This window comes from Cervus elaphus, chromosome 7 (genome assembly GCF_910594005.1).
Source record: "Cervus elaphus chromosome 7, mCerEla1.1, whole genome shotgun sequence".
Lineage (NCBI taxonomy): Eukaryota > Metazoa > Chordata > Mammalia > Artiodactyla > Cervidae > Cervus > Cervus elaphus.
In genome coordinates, this window is record NC_057821.1 from 13,625,071 (window position 1) to 13,644,857 (window position 19,787).

The window sequence follows — 19,787 nt, forward strand, 5'->3', positions numbered from 1 at the left end:
GTCTAAACTAAGAGGCCTTCAAGGGAACACAGATCAGAGACTGGGACATAGTTCTGCTGGGTAAGATCTGGGCAAATCATTTCAAGTCTGAGATTCATCTTCTATCTTAGAAAAGGAGTGGATGGAGTTAGGCCACATTCTGTGGTCCCTTCAAGTTCTAAATCTCTATATAACTAAATCATATATGTAGGATCAGTGATCTCATGTGACTGTTGGAAATATAAACTGGTTCAGCTTTTTAGAGGTTAGCTTAGCACAATCTGTCAGATTTTTAAATATGTATTTCCTATAATCCAGCAACTGTGCTTCTAGAATATTTAATTTAGCATTGCTTGCAATAGCAGAAAGGTGAGGGAGGGGGTGATAAATTGCAATGCATTCATACAATACAGCCAATAATAAGAAAGGAGCAGATCAAAAGTTCTGACCCAAGTTCCAAAACACAGTAAGTAAAGAGGACAGGCTTTAGTTCAACAGGATTCAACTATATAAATATATGTAAGTGTATGTATACATTTAAGAAGGCACTTAAATATCTATTGAACAAATTAAGTAAATACACACATTGGAAAAGAGAACTGCAAGGCCACACACCAACTATTAACAGCAGTAAGTAACCTCCCGGGAGAGGGTGGGAGTTAGGGGATGGAAGGGAATAAATGGGAAGGTTTATGTTTAAACTCAATGTACTTGTGAAGAGTATCCTTTTTTCTTTTTTATTGTTGTATAACAGCTTTACATTGTTGTGATGTTTCCTTCTTTTAAAATACGGATCAATTTATCTTTTATTTAAATATTTCAAAAAATTTTAAGAAGTGGAACCTTTAAAAAGTGATGAAATACCTGTTTACCTAAAGGAAGCCTCCCCCCTGCACTCGCCACCAAACAAAAGGATGAAAACACTGATATAGATGATTTCTGACCTGCTGTACTTTTCTGAGAGGTAATTTGAGAAGAAAAGAGCAAACACTGATGGAACAGATTTTTAGTAAATAAGAGATTTTTTAATAGCTAACATAAGCTAAAACAACATCCTGGAGGGCAGTGACTAGGTCTTTCTCGCATCCCACAAGGACAGTAATCAACAAACAAATAGCACACTGGAATGAAATGATCCAAGCACAGGTTGGATACACAAACTTGGGACTCCATGTCACTCTCAGGAGCTGATTATAAAAATACATGTGCTCATCTTAAAAATCTCTCTCAACAGTTTACAACCAAATGTTTTCATTATGAAGTTCTCCCTCCCTCTAATATTCAGCAGGTGTTTGGTTTCCAAATTTCCACTTTGCTAATCAAGGCTATATTCCCATATCACACTTTGCATGATGTTTCTCATATTTTTCAAGTATTTTAAAACTTAAAACACTTAATTATTATGCAGCACCATTTTTAGTGTTCTCTTCCTAAGTGTCTCGTGATTTATGGTTTTTCAATTGTAAACTCTATAGATACTTCAAGAATGTAAACAAGTATTAACAACAGTATAGTCCTGAGAGTTAACATTCTGGTAAAAAATCTTTGCTATATCACTATTCTATTTTTCCATCCACAAAAATATAAAACACTGGTTGACGTGCTTTTTAGTACACAGGTCTGCATTCTCAGAACAGAGGAAGGATAGGACTGTTCTTTTTACACACCAATATTATTTAGTTTGTTGGGATAAGCCCGTGTTGCTTTTTCTAAGGGGAAGGACTGAGGGAAAGCAAGTATTTAAGAATGAAAAGTTCATGAGGAAATGATTCACACAGCTCAGTTCCAGGTATATTTGCTTCTCAGCTAATATTCAACTCAACAAGCAATTGGGTGTAGTCTAGCTAGCTACAAGGCGAACAAAGTAACAGGTGATGAGCATTACCCATAAATACAAACTTAAAGAGCTAATTACTTTTCTCCTGTGCTATAACACCTGTAACTTAAAGCAATTACACAGCAAGTGATCACACTACAGTTTGTTCTCCAATCCTACCCGTTTCACAACAGAAGATGACATTCCAAAAACAAGTAATGTATAAGCTTTAGAATTCTAAAGTCTTTTCCATAGAAACAACATTCCAACATCTGGTGGCCAGTCACAAATGCCTCTTTATTCCCAAAAGTGCTTAAGGATCAGACCACTATGAAAACTACCCATAACACTAATATGAAAATGCTGAGTCTCAATGTGGGAAGAAAAAAAAAGATACCTCATTTAGCTTCAGGGCGATAGGAGAGAAAACTCTTCGCCACTCGCCCCTGCTTGCTGGATAAGACCCAGGAATTACCACTCTGCCTTCTTCATTGGTTTCATCTGCAGATTTTTCAGCAGGTTCTCTCTCTCTGGCTCCACTCAGCAGAACAGAATTTTCATGCACTCTCCTGCCCCCTTGGAGTTGCACTGACCAAAATGGTAGCTAGTCGCTGAACTCTTGAATACATGGCTAGTCCAAGTTGAGACATGCTATAAAATAAATATTGTATTTCAAAGACTTACGAAGATATCTCACTTATTTTTTCACACTGAGATGTTGAAATGACAATATTTTAGTATACTGGACTTAATAAAAATCTCTAAATTAATTTGACCTGTTTTTCTTTCCTTCATCGTGGCTACTAAAAAAATTTCAATTACAAACACAGCTTGCATTTGTAGCTCACATTATGCTTCTCCTGGCAGAACTGCTTATAAACTGTATTAGGAAAGGCAGTAAGAAGCATCCAGAGTCACTCTGCCCGAGTTCAAATCTCGGCACCACCACTTATCACTGTGTGACCCTGGACACAGTGGGTTTCTAGGTCTTGTTTTTCTAAGCCTCCATGTTTTCTTCTATAAAATGTGGTGGTACTAAAGTAATATCTCAGAGGACTGCTGGTAGAATTAAGTAAGGTAAAACAATTACTATGGTGCCTGACACATAATAAATGTTCAGTGTTAAGCACTATTATCACTCCACTATACTATAGTTATTATTCGCTAACACATGAGGGGGAAAAGGACAAAGACAAGTGGATAAAAAAAATGGAAAGAGGGCACAAACACAGACAGTCCAGAGAGAATCTCGCGTTTCTCTTCCAAAGACACAGCACCCACGGAGACCCACACTACTCAGCGGCAGCATCTGAGTATTTCCAGTACACTTTCTTCCACATGAGTATGTCAGAGGACATGGAAACACACAGTTAAAGGGCATGGCCACTCCTGCAGCAGTTTGAAGAAGCTTAGCTTGGACACCGGGAGACAGATTTGCTAACAAGGAATCAGCAAAGTATACTCCTTGGCTACTGGTAACCTCACTCGTAAATGAGAAGAAAGGGTTAAAGTTCTCTGAAGTCCGTTCCAACTATTGAACACTCTTCTCCCCTCCTTCCAAAATGGTTGCATAGCAAAAACAGCTACATCAGAAGTCCAGACCACCACCATGAAACACCCAACTTAAGCACAGACGCTGCCTTACTACCACGTGTCCAGCCTATAGTGAAAGCCAGGGATTTGGAACTGTTGGCTCTTCTGAGATTTCATTGTCTTCTCTCATACAACAAGCTTTTACTACTGGAAATTCTTTTTTTTTTTTTCCGGCCCCGCCCCCCTGGAAATTCTTATATTCTCCTCATCTGGCTAAATTTGCCTGCTCTTTTGAGGTTCAGGAACAGACCTCACACCCTTTAGCAACAGCCTCCACTGATACTGCCAATCTTCGTCAGGTGTCTCTTTTATGCGCTTTGAAATCAGCTTATTTTCCTCCATCTCTGCCCCCATCAACAGCATCCAGTGATCTTGTTAGTGATTTGTCTTATTGGTAAGCAAACTTCCAGAGAATAACAACATGAATTCATGCAACAAATACTGAATTAATTCTTAGTTGTCTTTACATTCCCAGTAGCTAATACAGTTTCTAGCATATTTAAGCCCTCAAAATTAACCCAAAAAGGCAATGTAGATATTAACAGCTCTCTTCCCTGAATTCCAGATCTCAACATCCCTCTGACTAGTTTATATCTCTACTTGGTTACCTCAAAAGTACTTCAAAATTCACTTTGTCCTCCCTACATCTCTCTGCCACTAAAAAACCTGCCCTTCTACAATGTTCCCCAGCTCTGTGAACCCAATTATGGAAACCAGAATGACATCTACTTCAACCTTACCTCCCATACCTAATTTATCAGCAAGCCTTTTAATTTTACCTCCTAAATGAGCTCTCAAATTCATTTACTTCTTGGCAACTTCCATTCTAGTCCACACCACCCCTGCCTCTCACTCAGACCATGTTTCTAACCCATCTCTCTATTTTTACTCCAAACTGTCCCCATATATCAACCAGACTGAATGTCACATTATAAAACTGATTATGAACTCTTTCCCTCAACCCCTCCATGACTCTCATCCCCACTTAAATACCTTCAGTGGCTTCCCAAGTCTCTTAACACAAGAGAAGGAAAAATACTTAACTAGGCCTTCAAGGCTTGTGGAGTCTGGCCCCCTTCTGACTCCACGTCATTTCCCTAATGTTCCTTGGCACATGATAAGCTCCCTTAGGCCAGAGGGCTTTGGCATAGTTATAGTCAATCCTGTAATCAGGCAACCTTATATGAGACACTCCAGTCAACTGGAGAGGTTTTCCTGCTGGCTTTGAAGAAGTTGTCAGGTTGTGAGAGGGCCCTGTAGTTAGACCTGAAAGTGGCCTCTAGGAGCTGAGAGGGACCCCCAGCAGACAGCCAGCAAAGAAAATGAGGACTTCAGCCATTCTGCTAACAACCAAAGAGCCTGGTGGAGGACCCCAAATCTCAGATGAGACCACAGCCCCTAGAGTCCCCTCAAATTCAGCTTGGTAAGACCCAGAGCAAAGAATATAGCTATCCCATGCCTGGACTTCTGACCTACAGAAATTATCATGAGGGGCTGCAGTTTCCAGCTGTAAGTTTGTGGCACATCAACAGAAAACTAATGCAGTGGCCAACAACCCTATCAGACTCAACACCCACTTTTTATAACAAAAATTTTGCTATATTGCCTACTGTTCTGTAATAAAATTCATAGATTGAGAACCTACTAGTTACTTATAAAAAATACATTAGCTATAAGGAAGAGATTTTTTAATAATTTATAATAAAATAATATGCATCTCAACCAAATAAGAAAACCAAACTGTCCCTATAAATTTTCAGAATGCCTTCTGAGGACCATAGCCTCTGCTTGCCAGGACACTGTATCTAGAACACATTGACTCAAAATTAGAATATTTAATCTTAAAATGCTTATTACTTGCAAATTTTGTTTCTTTACGCATCATGTTGTAAAGGATGTCTTTGAAAATCACAGTAGCATAATATTGTTGTTCTAACCTTTTCCCAAAATGGACTTAAGAAGATTTGAAAGCCTCATAATTTCCTTTTATCCCTCCTCCTTCTCAATTATTTAGTACTCACTGGGCACGTGATACTGCTACTCGAAATTAATTTTCACACTTAAATAGACTTTTAAAGCTTCTAATTAATTTCCCAACTCTCATTTTTTAGATGTGAACAGAGAATCACCATCATCTAGTGGCTCATTATACACACTATAAAATATTTCACCCCAGCTGTGAAGCTGGCCATAGTAAATACATTTTGTTGCCTTAATCAAGATTTATGGTAACATAATAATGTAATTTTTAAAGGCCACATGCCAAAGTACTTTCTAAATTAATAAAAATACTTAGTACTTAACCTATAACACACTTTAAAATCATCACACAGTCTCACAGGTAGCTCTGTGCCCAGGGCTAGTAACAACTGATGGAGAGCCTGTCATCGAGCCCATTTACTTGATTTATTTTACAGTAGCCTTCTAAGGCCACATACATAATGGGTACGCACTGTGTGATGGGAAAATAAATTATTTAGTCTGGACAAGACAGTGTTACCACTAAGTTATTAATTCACTGAGAGGGGGAAATACCCTGAATAGCCTTTTTTCATACCCAGTAGCAACACTATTTAGTAACTATTTACAGATCCCCGGAGAAGGCAATGGCACCCCACCCCAGTACTCTTGCCTGGAAAATCCCATGGACAGAGGAGCCTGGTAGGCTGCAGTCCATGGGGTCGCGAAGAGTCAGACATGACTGAGTGACTTCACTTTCACTTTTCACTTTTATGCATTGGAGAAGGAAATGGCAACCCACTCCAGTGTTCTTGCCTGGAGAATCCCAGGGATGGGGTTGCACAGAGTCGGACACGACTGAAGTGACTTAGCAGCAGCAGTAGCAATACAGATCCCCAGGAACCTAGAGCTAGAAAGGACTTAAGGATCATAACCAAGCTTTTTTACAAATGAGGAAACTGAGAAACCTGTCCAAGCTTACAGCCATCAGTGGCAGAAACTAGGATAAGGGGAGATAAGGCTATGGATTCTAAATCTCCTCAATCAGAAAACGGGGATAACCACAACCCTGGTAGAGTGGTTACCAAGATGCAGTGAAATAATATAAAACACATGAAGGATACAGTATATGCTTGACACTTAATACCCCATAGCTATCATTTTATTGCCCTGGGTTTCCTCCACCAATTTCCCCTATCACATTTTTTTTTAACCAAAACATCATTTATGATGATGCACATTTGGCGATGATCTTCTGACAGGTATACTGCATTGATATACAAATTAGAGCAAACTATACATTTCATTCAGGAACAGAAGGACTCACTAGGAGGCTACAGAGGAAGCAGCTGACTCCAAACCTCAGGAGTTAAGCCTGTACCCCTCAAGAGTTTAAAACACCTTCAACTTGTTGGACTGAGCCCATATCAGCTTGGCCAAGGTAGACAGCATACAGGCCAGTTTTTTGAAAATTATTTATTACTTTTGGTTGTGCTGGGTCTTCGTTGCTGCACACGGGCTTTCTCTGGTTGTGGTGAGCAGGGGCTGCTCTCCAGTCGTGGTGCACGGACTGCTCTCTGTGGTGGCTTCTCCTGGGGAGGAGCACAGGCTCTAGGTACCCAGGTCTCAGCAGTGGTGGTGCGCAGGGTGTAGCTGCCCGCAGCACGTGGACCTCCCCAGACCAGGGACCACACCCACGTCCACGCCACTGGCAGGCGGATTCCCATCTACGGCACCACCAGGGAAATCTTATGTCAGTTTGTCAATACTGTACTTTACACACAGTTTCTAATTCCTTTCCAGTATTTACTCAAAGTTTTCATAAGATTATCTTTACCCGTGGTCACCTCTTCCTAACCTGCAATTCACTCCTGAATCCACTGAAGTCTCATTACCAGCCCACTGCTCCACTGAAACCGTTCTTATCAAAGCCGTTAATAACCTCTTAATTGGAATAGGTTCCAGCTGTTAGAAATAAAGCTAAGAAGATGCAAAATTTTAAAAATATCCAACAGTGGGCAGGGGACACTGTCCCGGTCTGGGGCACACTGGTGCCAGCTCAGTTCTGGATGATACTGATGGGTCACCTTGCTACCTATTCCTTATCCCATGGGGCCTGGGCCTCCCCAAGCAGCAGCCCCCATGCTTCATATAGGGCAATTCCTAAGCTGAAAGGCCAGGAAGGGCTTCTGAAAGTCAAATGGCTACTGTAGGGACTTCCTTGGTGGTCCAGTGGCTAAGGCTCCACACTCCCAATGCAGGGGGCCTGAGTTCAACCCCTGGTCAGGGAACTAGATTCCACATGCCACAACTAAGATGCAGCACAAATAAATTAACTTAAAAAAAAAAGAAATTGAGGGGAAAAAAAAAGAAAAATCACCAACAAAACTTAATTTATAAAACCTTGCTTCACATTTCAAAAACTACTACCTTTTCTCCAAAGCATCCTTCCAGAAAACACTGTGAATACACAAGTCAGAAAGACAATAGCATGTGCTACAACAGAGATAATCAATTTCAGCTGAGAAAACGACTTCATATGACAGATTCATGGTTGTTTCAAAATATGTCTACAAACTTTTGACATCCTCCCCAAAACGGTAGAGCCTAAAAGGCTTCCCTTGAATGTCAGTTGGACTCAGTGACCCACTTATAACAAAGAGAATTTTGTGGCAGTGTGTTGTCAAGATAGGGTATATAAGGCATATGGTTTCCTCTTGTATCACTTGCTCTGGGTAAAGCCAGCTGACATGCTGTGAGGATAATCAAGCAGCCCTACAAAGACCTAAGGCTGCAGCCATCATGGAGGCAGATACTCCAGCCCCATTCAAGTCTTTAGATGACCTGTCACAGAATGTCTACAACTGACTCAGAATCCACCCAGCTAAATTTCTCACCCACAGGTACTGTTAGACGAGAAACATTTGTCATTTTTAAGCTGCTAAATTTAGAGGCAATTTGTTACATGCCATGCCGTGTTCAGTCGCTTCAGTCCTGTCCAACTCTGCAACCCCAGGCTCCTCTCTCCACGGAATTTTTCAGGCACAAATACTTGGGATTTTTCAGGCAAGAATACTGGCGTGTGTTGCCATTTCCTCCTCCCACGGGCCTTCCAGACCCAGGGATCAAACCTGCATCTCCTGCATTGCAGGCAGATTCTTTACAGCTGAGCCACCAGGGAAGCCCCAATTTGTCTCATAGCAATAGATAACAAATACAGGGTTTAATATTTGTCCATTTTTATAATTTTATTTAAAAGTTTATTATGAAATTAGTGGAAATCAACTATGGCTTTACAAAGATAATTATAGTCACTATTTCCAGGAATGTATAAAATTGGACTCAAAAGGTATCAGAATAAGAACATCAAACCAGAAGTAGAATATATACACAAGTATCTAGCCTGTAAATAGATTTTAAAAATAAACACTTGAGTGGGTGAAAGGAATAAGTGGTGTGGAAAGAAAGATGATTAGCTGAGAAATTTCAATTTGGGGTGAGCACCAAGACATTTTTCACTCAGTGATAAAAAAGGAGTTCTGAATTTACTTTAAATGTCATTAGCTTGGAAAAGTACAACTCCTCCTCCAGAAGACTGCACCTATGCATAGAGAATGGAAAATCTGAATGTTTATGTAAAATAACCTGTCAGTCAACCAAAAACTTTTGGGTTAAATATAGCATGTCTTCACAGGAAAACCTGCATGGGGGTCTTTAATTGTCTACCTCCTTTTCTTCTCCATTTCTAACAATATTATCAAATTGCTTCAATCATTCAGGCAGTTATTAAAAGTCTTACTTCTCAAACAACTTCCCCCGAATCAGCAGAAACAAGATTGGATTTCTTCATCTAGACATTTCCATGCTAGGGCCCCATGCTGACAGCACTGAAGAGCACGGCTGTGGAGACCAAGCAGGGGCTGCAGACGTGTCCAACCTCACTGGTCACAAACACAGGCCAACTGCTCTCCCCATTCTGAAACGCAGTTGCCTAATTAGTAAAATGAGGATAATATCCAACTTACAAGGTTTTATTATGAGTAGAAAAGGCCTAGCATAATGCAGCCACTTGATTAACAGTGGCTAACTGTTTCTGCTTATATGCACTATATTTCCAAACCAAGAAAACAAGGACAAAGACTGCCAGAATATTTCCTGTATCACATAAAGACCCAAAAGGCAGCCCAGGAGATTAATAAGGATTTATGACATGCTATAATTTCTGAAATATTATGAAAGCTTACAAGCTGAAATCAAAACTGAACACTCAGGTGTTCAAATATTAGAGAACCTAGACTGTGATCAATATTTATATAAAATATCATACTCTATTTTGTTGTTGTTCAGTTGCTCAGTCGTGTCCGACTCTTTGTGACCCCATGGACTATAGCATGCCAGGCTTCCCTGCCATCACCAACTCCCGGAGCTTGCCTAAAGTGAAAGTGAAGTCACTTAGTCGTGTCCGACTCTTTGCGACCCCATGGACTGTAGCCTACCAGGCTCCTCCGTCCATGAGATAAGGCAAGAATTTCCAGGCAAGAATACTGGAGTGGATTACCATTTTCTTCTCCAGGCGATCTTCCCGACCCAGGGATTGAACCCAGGTCTCCCACATTGTAGGCTGATGCTTTACCATCTGAGGCACCAGGGAAGTACAGGGAGCTTGCTTAAACTCATGTCCATTGAGTCGGTGATGCCGTCCAACCATCTCGTGCTCTGTCATCCCCTTCTCCTCCTGCCTTCAAGCTTGCCCTGCATCAGGGTCTTTTCCAATGAGTCAGTTCTTCCATCAGGTGGCCAAAATATTGGAGTTTCAGCTTCAGCATCAGTCATTCCAATGAATATTCAGGATTGATTTCCTTTAGGATTGACTGGTTTGATTTCCTTGCTGTCCAAGGGACTCTCAAGAGTCTTCTCCAGTACCACAGTACAAAAGCATCAATTCTTCAGCACTCAGCCTTCTTTATGGTCCAACTCTCACATCCATACATGATCACTGGGAAAACTGAAAAAACTAAACAGACCTTTGTTGGCAAAGTAATGTCTCTGCTTTTTAATATGCTGTCTAGGTTTGTCATTGTTTTTCTTCCAATAAACACCTTTTAATTTCATGGCTGCGGTCACCATTTACAGTGATTTTGGAGCCCAAGAAAATAAAGTCTGTCATTGTTTCCACTGTTTCCCCATCTATTTGCCATGAAGTGATGGGACTGACAAGGCTTCCCTTATGGCTCAACTGGTAAAGAATCCGCTTGCAATGCGGGAAGCCTGAGTTTGATCCCTGGGTTGGGAACATCCCCTGGAGAAAGGAAAGGCTACCCACTCCAGTTTTCTGGCCTAGAGAATTCTATGGATTGTATAGTCCATGGGGTCACAAAGAGTCGGACACGACTGAGTAACTTTCACTCACTTGATGGGACCAAATGCCACTGATACTCATTTTTTGAATGTTGAGTTTCAAGCCAGGTTTTTCACTCTCCTCTTTCACTTTCATTAAGAGGCTCTTTAGTTCCTCTTCACTTTCTGCCATTAGCATGGTGTCATCTGCATATCAGAGGTTATTGATATTTCTCCCAGCAGTCTTGATTCCAGCTTGTGCTTCATCCAGCCTGTCATTTCACATGATGTACTCTGCATATAAGTTAAATAAGCAGAGTGACAATATACAGCCTTGATGTACTCCTTACCCAATTTTGAACCAGTCCATTGTTCCATCTCTGGTTCTAACTGCTCCTTCTTGACCTGCATACAGGTTTCTCAGGAGGCAGGTAAGGTGGTCTGGTATTCCCATCTCTAAAAATTTTTCAGTTTGTTGTAATCCACACAGTCAAAGGCTTTAGTGTAGTCAATGAAGCAGATGTTTTTCTGGAATTCTCCTGCTTTTTCAATGATCCAACAGACGTTGGCAATTTGATCTCTGGTTCTTCTGCCTTTTCTAAATCTAGCTTGAACATCTGGAAGTTCTCAGTTCACGAACTGAGAGAAATGTTTTTCTCCTCTACCAAATTATATATTCTTTGATTGCTTTAAAAAATTTTATGGACTTCCCTGGTGGCACAGTGGATAAGAATCTGCCTGCCAATGCAGGGGACACAGGTTCAATCCCTGCTCTGGGAAAATTCCACATGCTGCAGAGCAACCAATCCCGAGCACCACACTACTGAGCCAGGGCTCAAGAGCCCGAGAGCCACAGCTAATGAGACCCTGTGCCAAAACCACTGAAGTCTGCATGTCCTAAAGCCCACCCGCTGCAACTACCAAGCCTGTGTGCTGTGACTACTGAAGCCCATGCACCCAGAGCCCGTGCTCCACGGCAAGAGAGGCCACACAATGAGAAGCCGGCACACTACAGTACAGTAGCAGCCCCCGTTCACTTCAACCAGAGAGAGACTGCACAAAGCAATGAAACCCAGCGCAGCCAGAAATAAAAATAAATAAAATTTAAAAATTTCTGTATATCTCTATATTCTCTCATGGCTCTAGCATACATACATAGGGCTGAATAAATTTATCTTCAAGTCTTCAATGTCTACTCATATTAATATTTGTTGTTCAGTCGCTCAGTCATGTCCGACTCTTTGCAATCCCATGGACTGCAGCACGCCAGGCTTCCCTGTCCTTCACTATCTCCTGGAGTTTGCTCAAACTCATGTCCATTGAGCCAGTGATGCCATCCAACCATCTCATCCTCTGTCAGCCCCTTCTCCTCCTGCCCGCAATCTTGCCCAGCATCAGGGTCTTTCCCAATGAGTCAGCTCTTTGTATCAGGTAGCAGAAGTATTGGAGTTTCTGCTTCAGCATCAGTGCTTCCAACAAATATTCTTAACGTCTACTCATAACAATACAGTCTTAAGATTGTAAAATTCAGGCGTCAGATCCTCCTTTCACAAGGTGTCTATCATGCCCTGCCAAGTCGCTTCAGCCATGCTGGACTCTGTGACCCTGTGGACTGTAGCCCGCCAGGCCCCTCTGTCCATGGGGTTCTCCAGGCAAGAATACTGGAGTGGGTTGCCATTTCCTCTTCCAGGGGTTCTTCCCAACTAAGGGATCAAACCCAAGTCTCCCACAATGCAGGCAGATTCTTTACCATTGAGCCACCAGATCCCTAACTAAAGCCAGTGTTGGATAACCAGAGCAATGAGCATTTCTCTACGTGTAGCACTCTGCACAGTTTCTGGCACACAGTATATATGTAAAGAACGAATGTTAGCAGAAAGAATAAACTGAGTGAACAAGAGCCAAATGAAGCATGCTGAGTAGCTAACAGGTCTAGCTACAATTTAACTCCTGAAATCTCTTTTCAATGTGTTTATATCTTTGCACAATTACTGTCTGATTTCTTTATACAGCAGTTTTCATTCCAATCCCAAAGAAGGGCAATGTCAAAGAATGTTCAAACTACTATACAATTGCACTCATTTCACATGATAGCAAGGTAATGCTCAAAATCCTTCAAGCTAGGATTCAACAGTATGTGAACTGAGAACTTCCAAATGTATAAGCTAGATTTAGAAAACATAGAGGAACCAGAGATCAAATTGCCAACATCTGTTGGATCATAGAAAAAGCAAGAGAATTCCAGAAAAACATCTATTCCTGTCTCATTGACTATGTTAAAGCCTTTGACTGTGTGGATCACAATAAACTCTAGAAAATTATTAAAGAGATGGAAATACCAGACCATCTTACCTGCTTCCTGAGAAACCTGTATGCAGATCAAGAAGCAACAGTTAGAACCACACATGGAACAACGGACTGGTTTGAAATTAGGAAAGTAGTATAGCAAGGCTGTATACTGTCACCCTGCATATTTAACTTCTGTGCAGAGTACACCAGGTGAAATGGTGGTCTGGATGAATCACAAGTTGGAATCAAGATTGTCAGGAGAAATATCAACAACTTCAGACATGCAGATTTGTTGTTGTTCAGTCACTCAGTCATGTCCGATTCTTTGCAACCCCATGGACTGCAGCATGCCAGGCTTCCCTGTCCTTCACTACCTCCCAGAGTCTGCTCAGATTCATGTCCATTGAGTTGGTGATGCCATTCAACCATCTCACCAAGAGGCTCTTTAGTTCTTCACTTTCTGCCATTAGGGTGGTATCATCTGCATATCTGAAAATGCAGACGGGAATACCAGACCACCTTACTGCCTCCTGAGAAAACTGTATGCGGGTCAAGCAACAGTTAGAACCAGACACGGGACAATGAACTGGTTCAAAATTGGGAAAGGAGTACATCAAGGCTGTATATTGTTACCCTGCATATTTAACTTATATGCAGAGTACATCATGCAAAACTCCAGGCTGGATGAAGCACAAGTTAGAATTAAGATTGCCAGGAGAAATATCAATAACCTCAGATATGCAGATGACACCATGCTAATGGCAGAAAGTGAAGAGGATCTAAAGAGCCTCTTGATGAAGGCAAAAGAGGAGAGTAAAAAAGCTGGCTTGAAACTCAATATTCAAAAAATGAAGATCATGGCATCCGGTCCCATCACTTCATGGCAAATAGATGGGGAAACAGTAGAAATAGTGACAGACTATTTTCCTGGGCTCAAAAATCACTATGGATGGTGACTGCAGCCATGAAATTAAAAGACGCTTGCACCTTGGAAGAAAAGCTATAACAAACCTAGACAACATATTAAAAAGCAGGGACATCATTTCGCCAACAAAGTTCCATAAAGCCAAAGCTATAGCTTTTCCAGTAGTCATGTATGGATGTGAGAGTTGGACCATAAAGAAGGCTGAGCACTGAAGAATTGATGCTTTCGAACTGTGGTGTTGGAGAAGACTCGAGAGTCCTTGGACAGCAAAGAGATCAAACCAATCAATCAAAGGAAATCTACCCTGAATATTCATTGGAAGTACTGCTGCTAAAGCTCCAAGACTTTGGCCACCTGATAAGAAGAGCCAAGTCACTAGAAAAGACCATCATGCTGGAAAAGATTGAGGGCAGAAGGAAAAGGGGACAACAGAGAATGAGATGGCTAGACACCATGACCAACTCAATGGACATGAGTCTGAGCAAACTCCAGGAGATGGAGAAGGACAGGGAAGCCTGGCATGGTATAGGCCATGGGGTCGCAAAGAGTTGGTCACAAGTGAGCAACTGAACAACAACAAAACAGAACTCCCTTATAACTTCCTACCATAGATGTAGGACTAACATCTATGATATTAGCACTAACATTTCTGCTATATGAGCATATGAGACATGTAAGACCCAAAGTATATCAGCAGAGAAGAAAGAAGTTCTTATGTTCCTGTTCCTCTCCATCCACATTTCTGTGATTTTATCTCATTCTATTTCTTTCCTTTGAGTTTTGCCCATTTTGCCTATCCTATTGGAAACATCCCAGGCACACAAAGTATATTATTTTCTTACTCTATAAACCTACGAAGTACCTAATAAAAGATACAGATTGTAATCTTGGCATTTTTTTAAGACAGAATGTTCAGACTTTTTAAAATAAATCTTTTATTCTGTATTGGGGTACAGCTGATTAACAATGCTGTGACAGTTTCAGGAGAACAGGGATGGGAACTCAGCCATACATATCTTGTATCTCTTCTCCCCCAAACTCCCCTCCCCTCCAGGATGCCACATAACATTGAGCAGAGTCTTGGCACTTGTTATTGACAATTATTTTGCTAACTGGGCTCTCTGACATTTAAAAGGGGGCAGGGGCATCTAATTCAGAGTCAAAAGCACCTAGTTATGCATCAGCTATCTGAAAGAAATTTTCTGCAGTGATTGTGTTTGTGTGTGTCTATAAAATTAGAAACAGTATCTTCTCAGTGACCCTGCAGAGATATAAAAGGATGAAGGAATGTCAGTATGTGCAATCACCCATAAGGACACTGTTAAAAAGCCTCAAAGGTTGGTTCAAACAATGTTAGGTGCCAAGCATTATACCAAATTCTGGACGAAACAGAAATAAGAATGAGTTGAAGTTCATGGAACTGGAAAGCAGAATGGTGTTTCTGCAGGCTTTTACTTCCCTATTTTTCCCTAAACTTTCTCTAAATTCTCCAGCACCCTCAATCTGTTTGTTAGCCTCCATGCTGGCCCCTCTTCCTTCACCAATCCTCTAAGTCAGTGGTTCTCAAAGTGCGGTCCTGGGAATAACAACATTAGCATCACATGAGAAGTTATTTAAAATATAAATTCAAGAGCCCCTGCCAGACTTACTGAATCAGAAACTGTGGAGATGGGACACTAAGAAATCTTTTTACCAAAGATTTGTTTTACCAAAGCCTCCAGGTATTTCTGATGAATGCTCAAGTTAGAGAAACCATCCAAAAGTTCCACTCCATGTTCTTTCCAGTTCCATTCTCAACTTCTCTGGGTGTGATTATCTTCTTCCACTACCTCTGCAGCTGTAACTATTACAACTACTAACAGCAACAGCTGTCATTTTTTAAGCATTTATCGTCCAGGCACTGTCCTGTTGTGTACATACTATCTTAATTGCCACAACAATTCTTTAAAGTATTATTAACCCCACTTTTCAGGGGAAAAAAAACCCAGAGGTTTAGAGCTGCTAAATAACTTGTCTAAGGTTACTCAATCTAACCAATAGAGGCATAAGAGATTTGACTTTGGGTTTTCCTAACTCCAAAGACTATATTAAGTCCTAGAATGCTACTACATGGTAGCCTTGAAGGCTGTCAGTTACATGACAATCACTTCTAAACTGTCTGATAAACCCTGGAGCAGAACTTCCAGTTAGCCAATGGACCTCTCTAAACTCCACACAGGGGCCTTAAAATTAACATGCCATCATTTCTTCCCTCCATTGTAAATCTCTTCCTCCTCCTGTGTTTTCTAATCTATTGTCCTCATTATCATCAGTGCCACTTTTGACTTCTCACTTTCTCTCACCTCTAGCTGTCCATAACATTCAGAGATTTTAACATCTAAAATAGCTTTACAAGCTGTCCATTCCCACTGTCCCTCTTCAAGATATGGGCACCTCTCACCTACATCCTAATTGGTTTCCCTGCCTCTCCACTCTAAAGCAACTCTGCACATGAACTGCCACTTAACTTTCTGATCTGATTATTCTGCCTTCCACCATTCTCATCACCAACACAGGATTAGTTCTGGCAGGTCTAGGCTTTTTAGAATAAAAGACTTCCTCATAATTTGGCTCCAACCATAACTTTGCTGTCTCATCACTTCTGCCATACAAGAAGCCTACAAAGAAGAACTCAAAGTTTTCCCACTTAATTTTAATCTTTGCCAATTTTGCTTATGCTCTCCCCTCTGCTTGGAATGATTGTTTTTCCTTTTCCATGTGACAAAATACTAATTAACCTTCAGGGCTAAATTCCATGATCTTTAAAGTTTTCCCTGACTCTTATCAATTTATTTCCCCAGCCAAAGTAATCTATTCCTTCAGCATTTTATTTATTCCAAAAATAATGAGCTGTTACCGTAACATGTCATAGTTAGTGTCTGTCTCCTCTGATGAACACTTGATATCTCAGGTATACTGTGTTTTCTTCACTGTCCCTGCACCCAACACAGTGCCCAGCCATAGCCAGTACTCGATAAATATCTGCTGAGTTGTTAAATAATGCAACATTTGGTGCTGCAACATTACACAGGTTAGCAATTCAAGTTCAGGTTTATGCAACATTCAAAAGAAAGCTCACATTACAACAAAAGATAAAGAGTGAAGGTTCAATATTTAGCAGTACCATCTGTAATTTTCTCAAAATCTTTTTGTCAATATTTTTTAGCATCCTTCAAACAGACTCCTTTCCCAGCTAACATGATTTGTATATTTTACAGGATCAGCAGGAACTACAAACCTCACAGACTGCTGTAAGAGATAATCCCAAGGAAAACTGTGTCACTGAGAGTAGCTGGATAATTGCTTTGGGTACATCATTTCAGTACATTTCCAATAGAACGGACCCAGCACATCAGGTAGATTTTAGAAATGAGGGCATGCACTGCTGACTAAATACATAAGATAAGCGCACAGTAGTGAGGCATTTATTCAAATTAGTACTGAAATCAGAGGTATACCTGCTTTTGGTTCAACTATAATATCCTTTCACTTTAAGTAAGAATAACACTTACTCTTGTCTAAGACTCTACTCTGAGTAACGTTAACTCTCATCCCTCCCAGGAAGAAAGCTGTTTTATCAGTGCGATGCTGATAAGCCTCCCTGAGTCTTAACATTTCCCCTCCCGAACCTGCTAAACCTTCTCTCTCCAGCTATCCCCTCTCATGGGACGTGTAAGTCGCTGCAATATATTCCCCCCATTACCAAATTCACATTATTTTCTCAAACATATGACTTATCTCTAAAACAAAGTTTCCACTTCTTCCAAAGATGAGATCAATCTTTTCTAAGTTTGTACTGAAAGCACAGCACCTCACACAGCACCTGTCTACAGAATGCCTCAGCTGGTTTCATAATTATTTTATATAATATGCTTTATTTTCCCAGCTATACTGTTTTCACTCTTAAGGGGAAAAAAAGCCAGGTCTTTCAGAGTCATCTGTAATCCCACAATCCTCCTCCCATATATAGCATAATACTAGGCACAGGCAGCATATGTATTAACTACTTGATGGACTGAGCTAAACGCTTGCTAAGCACTGATACACGACTTATCCACAGTGTCACATATAATAAATATCTACTGTGTCTACTCTGTGGCAAGCACTTCTGCAGGTGCTGGAGACATGGCCCTGAAGGAAACAAATGTGATTCCTGTCCTAAAAGCTACTATTGTCCAGAGCACAAGAAATACTGAAGTCTCAGTACTCGAAGTGCTACAGAGCAAGGTTATCACTGGCTCCAAGATATAAGAACCTCAAGTAACAAACATTACAGATCCTCAGTTGTGAAACTGAATCACAGACTTTTCGGAACTGAATGAGAAGTTACAAGTTATTGTCTTCAATTTTCTTGCACAAATCATGATTACATTTCAATACAGCCTACCTTTCCACCGTTTCTAGGCACTGCCTTCATCAACGATCAGAAAAGACTGACTTCTTTCCCACCTCCAATACTTTCTCCCGAGCATGGTCACTAGGCGAGAGAGTCCAAGGCACTAAGAAAGCACTGGGCTGATGATAAGCTGCACCCAATCAAGCTTATCCGACCATCAACATTTTCCAGTCCACACGCGGAACAGAATCTGTGTTTTCTGCCTAGTAAATACCAAGCCTGTACTTCTTTTAAAGAAGATAAAAGGCAGCGCCTCCACACTTACTTGGCCCTAATAATGACAGAAGCACAACATGGTTTAGGGAAATAAAACAGCTGATGTGAGTATTTGGAGGAAGAACTAAGGATGTCTATCCACTCCTTGGCCAAAAGATCTGTAGCAACAGCGTGATAAAATGCTAAGCGCCGACAAAGTTTTCAGCGTGCATCAAACACGTGCACACAACTCCTGAAGTTGGAAACACCAGGCAACAAGTTGCCCGCCCCCTCTCCACAGTGACAGATCTCCTGTCCCCGGTCGTGGGTGTGTCTGACGCGGCGCGCGGGCACTGATTCACAACTCTCTCCATAACAACCGGCTCCTCCTCGGAGCCCGACCAGGGCAGAGGCGTTGAGGGCCCCCAACAGGGCCCAACTTATCTGAACCCCAACCACTGCGTTCCCGGTTCGGCCTCGCCTTCAGTCTAGCGCAGCCTCCTCTCAGGCAGGATGCGAGGCTGCTCAGGGAGCCGGACTTCTCGGGCTTCAGAGTCCTCGGCTCGGGAGCCTGGCAGAGCCGCCCCGAGGTCCCCCAGACGCCCCAGACGCTTCCAGAACTAAAGTCTCCGCCGGCCCCAGGCGGCCGGTTTCCGGAGCGCCCGAGCCCAGGAACTGACCCTCGTCAGCCCCCGTCGGCACTCCTTCCCCGCCCCCCTGAGTAGGCGGCGGAGGGGCGCGCGTCCCCGCGCCCCGGGCCCGCGCAGCAGGTGCGGCCGGGCCCCACCTCCCCCACAAGGCCGCGGCTACTCACCCCCACGATGTTCCTCTGCGACCTCACAGCCCGCACGGACGCCTCTTCCGCCCGCTCCGCACCCCCCTCGTAGCCGCCGCCCCCTCGGCCGCTGCCGTCGCCGCCGTCCTCGCCGCCGCCGCCGCCGCGGCGCGCGTCCGTTCTCACGCACACCGCCGTGGCCGCGCACGCGCCTCTGCGCGCTTGCGTCACGTAGCAACCGATCGGCGGCGGGCCGGCCGGTTACACGGGTTCAGGGCCGGGAGGTCACGTCCCGCGGGTTTTGCGGCTTTCCCGCACCCGCCCGACCCGCTGCCCTCTGGATCAAGGGGCTCCAGGGTGTGGCTGCTCGGCCGGCACCTGGCTCCCGGTGAGTTACGTCACTACACGTCACTGTATAGCGTCACCGATCGCGTCACTGCAAACGGGGAGGTCCCCGTCATGATCGCCCGGGCGCCTGTCGGGG

General features: G+C 42.4%; 1 protein-coding gene across 3 annotated transcripts in view; it reads right to left on the reverse strand.

Moving 5' to 3' along the window:
• The window catches only part of BTBD9 (BTB domain containing 9), a 394,620-nt gene extending 375,124 nt beyond the window's left edge, over positions 1–19,496 (reverse strand). The window contains exon 1 of one of the 3 annotated variants that reach the window (XM_043907354.1): positions 19,343–19,496. The gene's annotated coding sequence lies outside the window, so the exon portion shown is untranslated. Of the gene's footprint in view, positions 1–2,192; positions 2,345–19,009; positions 19,143–19,342 lie in introns of those variants that run through there. The other 2 variants (XM_043907356.1, XM_043907355.1) reach the window with 2 other exon arrangements.
• Positions 19,497–19,787: the final 291 nt, after the last annotated feature.